At 47.1% G+C, this 4,933-nt stretch overlaps 1 pseudogene; it reads right to left on the reverse strand.

Annotated features, from left to right (window-relative positions):
* Positions 1-2,609: 2,609 nt before the first annotated feature.
* On the reverse strand, positions 2,610-2,727 carry LOC126471649 (5S ribosomal RNA; annotated as a pseudogene).
* Between the last annotated feature and the right edge of the window lie 2,206 nt (positions 2,728-4,933).

Here is a 4,933-nt window from a genome sequence, read left to right on the forward strand (position 1 = left end):
TGGTGTGCCTATTTTGTATGATATTCATTAGGCCGCAAGTCTACAATCTCTGAAGCTTTGTACGTGTTTCCATAAAATTGTTAACTAAAAATTGTACGAACTACAGCTTCATCAAATATTAACCTTTCCTCACCGCTAGCCAAAAACAAGTTCAATTAGGATGATACTTGGCGATTTCACTACTTATTCCCTTTCATTTCTCCATTCTAGTCGTGGTAACGTGTGGCGTACGAGCGTTGTCCTGTCAGAATACAAATTCAGGATGGATTCAAAGAATCGCTACGGTCGCAGGTTCGAATCCTGCCTCGGGCATGGATGTTTGTGATGTCCTTAGATTAGTTAGGTTTAACTAGTTCTAAGTTCTAGGGGACTAATGACCTCAGCAGTTGAGTCCCATAGTGCTCAGAGCCATTTGATTCAAAGAAGGTTCTCTTTCAGCCTCTACAACTTCCCTGTTGAGGTTGCGTGCAACTTCGACCAGTTGGGCTCGCCGTTTATATGCATCTTCATATCGGCGGTTCTTCTATAAGTTCGAACTCGAACTCGGGACCTTTGCCTTTGCCCGCGAATGGTAAAGGTCCCGACTTCGAGTCTCGGTCCGGCACACAGTTTTAATCTGCCAGGAAGTTTCATATCAGCGCACACTCCGCTGTAGAGTGAAAATTTCATTCTGTCACTGGTATTGCTAATTCGCGGCTAGCTTTTCGTACTGATTTCATGGGACTACGCGTGAAAGACTCTCACTCGTTCAACACACATTCTTCAACACTCTTGGTCGTTCCATACAATTTCCCTTGCGCAAAGGTGTACAAACAAAGCTGCTTGAATTGCTCTTTTATTTGATTTATTATATATAGTTGTATGTTGAATATAATAAGTAATACAAGAACGCGCGCGCGCGTGTGTGTGTGTGTGTGCGTGTGTGTTTGCAAAACAGAATAATATTCACTGCTAACAGATCCGGTCAGTCATTGTGTTGATACAGAATAATGGTCATGCGCTAACAATGTTTATGCAGCTGCAATGCAGTAAGGCATCGGTTATACTTGCAAATTCACGTGCTCGCCGTCCTTTCTACGCTGATATAGTCCACAGACTGAAGTGACCAGTTTTCAGTTAATTGGGTAGCGAGGGGACTCGAGGGTCGAGTTTCCGAGCGTGCGGAGACGGCGATTGCGGAGATGACGTCATAACACCCGCTGACGTGTTTAAAGCGAGTGCACGGAGCTCATTTCTGATCTCTAGTGCACAGCTTCGTCTTTCAAACAGCGGATGAAACGTAGTAATCAACATCCCTGCAATTTGGTGGCTCTACGGGATCTAATCAACAGTAAATTGCTTCAGCTTGAATGGCACACGTTAGGAAACCTGTTGAGTCTCTTCCTCGCCGAACTGACGCCGTCAATAAGGCTAGCGGGGGTGTTACTCGGTATTAGCGCCATGTCTCCTGGGAGTGTCGAAGTTCTTGTCCGATGTGTTTGCCATTTGTACATTTCCTACATGCAGCTGCAGCCTTCGGAGGTAGTGGTGTGTTTTGTCGATCCGAGTTTGACGTGATGGCTTACCGGTTTGCGAAAAGAGATGGATTTTGCATGTCACGCAATGCCTTTAGCGAGATGAGGAAGGATTCATTACGCAAGTCGGCCACGCACATTGATCGGAGGATGCGGTCTACCGGCGACGCTAACGACAGAGCGGCTGAGCAAATCTATAGCCGCGAGGGCGACGCGCACTGTCCCCCTACGGCGCGGCTAATAGCTGTCGGTGTATATAGGTACAGTACGATTTGTTCGCTTCCAGAAGCGTGTAGTAGAGCAGAATTCCGTAGCGCTCTGAGACAGTGTGCGTTTAAGGAGCTGATATTGTCTAATGATCTCATGATCTAGGTGACACCAGAATGTGGTAGGTTGTCGCGTTGTTAGCGGAACTGAAATGTATCATATTACTTGGATGACTTCCATGAAATATCAAATATTTCATGTCTAGGGAGCGAAGATAATTTATCTGACAGATCCGTGGGCAGGAAGAGCGCCAAACTGGCGTAACATCCATTACGAAGAACGAGGTGAAACAATAATTAAGGCAGTGTATTTGTATTCACCAACCGGATGTGAGTACGTAGTGTCTAGTCTTCTCTCGCTATATTTTTTTCTGATTTTTGGTTGAAACAGTCTTCATTGTGGCGACTGGACATCGGTAAGCGATGGTTACCAGAGAGAACGTGCTTTTACGAATTCTGTGTTACCAAAAACGGATGCGCGCCTCTGTTATTCACGAACTTTAAAGTCGTCATGCTCCGATTTATGTGAAAAGGTTTCTTTGAAATGGTAACAGTTCATACGAGCATCGTGCAATAAGTAAGTTTCCCTATTTCGTTTCTCCGCAAGATGTGAGGTGCTTTCAATAAGTAACTCCGTCGCCAGGCCAAGAGTGGCCTACCGGGTCCATCCGACCGCCGTGTCATCCTCAGTGGAGGATGCGGATAGGAGGGGCGTGGGGTCAGCACACCGCCTTCCCGGTCGTTATGATGGTATTCTTGACCGAAGCCGCTACTATTCGGTCGAGTAGCTCCTCAATTGGCATCACGAGGCTGAGTATACTCCGAAAAATGGCAACAGCGCATGGCGGCCTGGATGGTCACCCATCCAAGTGCCAACCACGCCTGACAGAGCTTAACTTCGGTGATCTCACGGGAACCGGTGTATCCACTGCGGCAAAGCTGTTGCCCTTCAATAAGTAACACAACACATTTTTCTCGGCCAATTTCGATTGAAAAAACACGAAATTTGTTGTGCGACATCGTGGAATACTCCCGGTTCAGCCACTACAGTTTCATGAAGTTCCGACAGATGGTGCCACTATAGTCCGAAACGGAAGTGCATTCGAAACGGAGAGCTGTCATTGACTTTCTTTCGGCGGAAAACCAGAGCATCGCACATATTCTTAGGCGATTACAGAATGTCTACAGAGACCTTCCAGTGAACAAAAGCACCGTGTGTCTTTGCGCGAGAGGTCTGTCATCATCGCAAAAGTCGCATATCCCGCGTGCCGGCCGGCCGCACACAGCTGTAACTCCAGCAATGTTGGAACGTGCGGACACACTCATTCGAGGTGATCGACGGATCGCAATCAAACATCTCGTTACACAACTGGACGTGTCAGTTGGTAGTGCTGACACACTCATCCACCAGTTGTGGAACTCAAAGTGTGTGCTCGTTGGGTTCCCCGCCTCCAAACAGAAGATCATAAAGAGCAACAAAGGACAATCTGAGCGAAACTGCTTGAATGTTAAGAGGCTGATCGAGAAAATTTTTTGTCGAACATCGTCACAGGAAATGAAACATGGGCCATCACTTTGAACCGGAAACAAAATGGCATTTCATGGAGTGGCACCACACCATCTCTCCTCCAAAGAAAAAGTTCAAAGCTCAGTCGGTAAAGTCAGGTCGATGGTCTTCTGGGACTCTGAAGACATTGTTCTGTGTCATTTCTTCCCTCACGGTGCGAAGATCAACTGTGAAGTGTTTTGTGCTCACCTCAGGAAACTGAAGAAACGACTTCAGTGTGTTCGTCACCACAAAAATGCAAACGAACTTCTCCTTCTCCATGACAACTCAGGGCCTCACACAAGTCTGCGCAGAGACATGAACTCACAAAACTTCACTGAACTGTACTTCCTCATCTACCCTGCGGCCCGGATCTCGCACATTCCGACTTCCATCTGTTTGGCCCAATGAAGGATGAACTCTGAGGGAAGTAGTACGAGGGTGATAAGGTAATACGTTGGTTCCGACGTCGACCAGTGAAGTGGTGCCATGCAGGCGTACAGGCCTTCCCAGTAACGTGGCGTAAGGCCGTCGTGTTGATCGAATATTGTGTTGAAAAACTCGGTTTCGTAGCTAAAAGAGTGGAGAATAATATGGCGTTTTGGAATCCTGAATAAAACCGGCCTGCTTTCGGAAAACATGTGTTGCATTAATTACTGAATGTCCCTCGTGAACTGTGGCCGTGACATGTGACAACGCTCACACCGGTTTCTGTTACGCATCCTAGTATCTTGCCAGTACGCTGCTAGTTGGCATGGAATTACCACTACCAAGTGTGTCCGCTTGGGAGCTACGCTCTGTCATTCGTTTTTTCGTAGAAAAACAGCTATCCGCAGTCGATATCCAACGACAGTTAACTCCTGCCTATGGAGAAGGCTGTTTGAACATCCAAATGGTTCGACGTTGGCGTGTACACTTTGTGAAATGGCGCAAAGATATGCATGACGAGCAGTGTACAGGGAGAGCCACCGCAGTAACATGTGATGATACTATTATTGTAATTCGCAGTATTGTGGAGGACGAACATCCTGGTACCATTGACTGCGTTCTAATATGGCACTCTCCTGGCACTTCAGTCGGACACTCATCCATTGCAAAGATACTGGTACACCATCTCCACTACCGCAAAGTCAGTGGAAAGTGGGTGCCACGTTCGCCCAGTGACGTCCACAAGCAGCAATGGATGGACTCTGCGAGAACGTTTCTCGAAATGCATCAGAGAGAGCGAGAGTTGTTCTTCAAACGGCTTGTCACTGGGGTGAGAGCTGGATCCATCTTTCCACTCCTGAGACAAAACATCAGGGCATCGCGTGGAAGAAACCTGGCGAATGTGGTCCAAAAAAGGCAAAGGACGCAAATTCGGCAGAACAAGTTATGGAAATCATCTTTTGGGCCTGTGAGGAGGTTTTGCTCGTTCACTACCTCCCTCGTAACACCACAATGAATGCAGAGAGGTACTGTACTGTCTCGAGGAATCAGCGACCTAGCATAAAAAAGGCTCTCAACTTCTGTCTAGCGAAGTTATCTTCCTTCACGACAATGCTCGGCCTCATAGAGCACAAATGATGGTTCATTTAACTGGAGCATTTAACTGGGAGGTGTTCCCG

Source organism: Schistocerca serialis, chromosome 3 (genome assembly GCF_023864345.2).
Source record: "Schistocerca serialis cubense isolate TAMUIC-IGC-003099 chromosome 3, iqSchSeri2.2, whole genome shotgun sequence".
NCBI lineage: Eukaryota > Metazoa > Arthropoda > Insecta > Orthoptera > Acrididae > Schistocerca > Schistocerca serialis.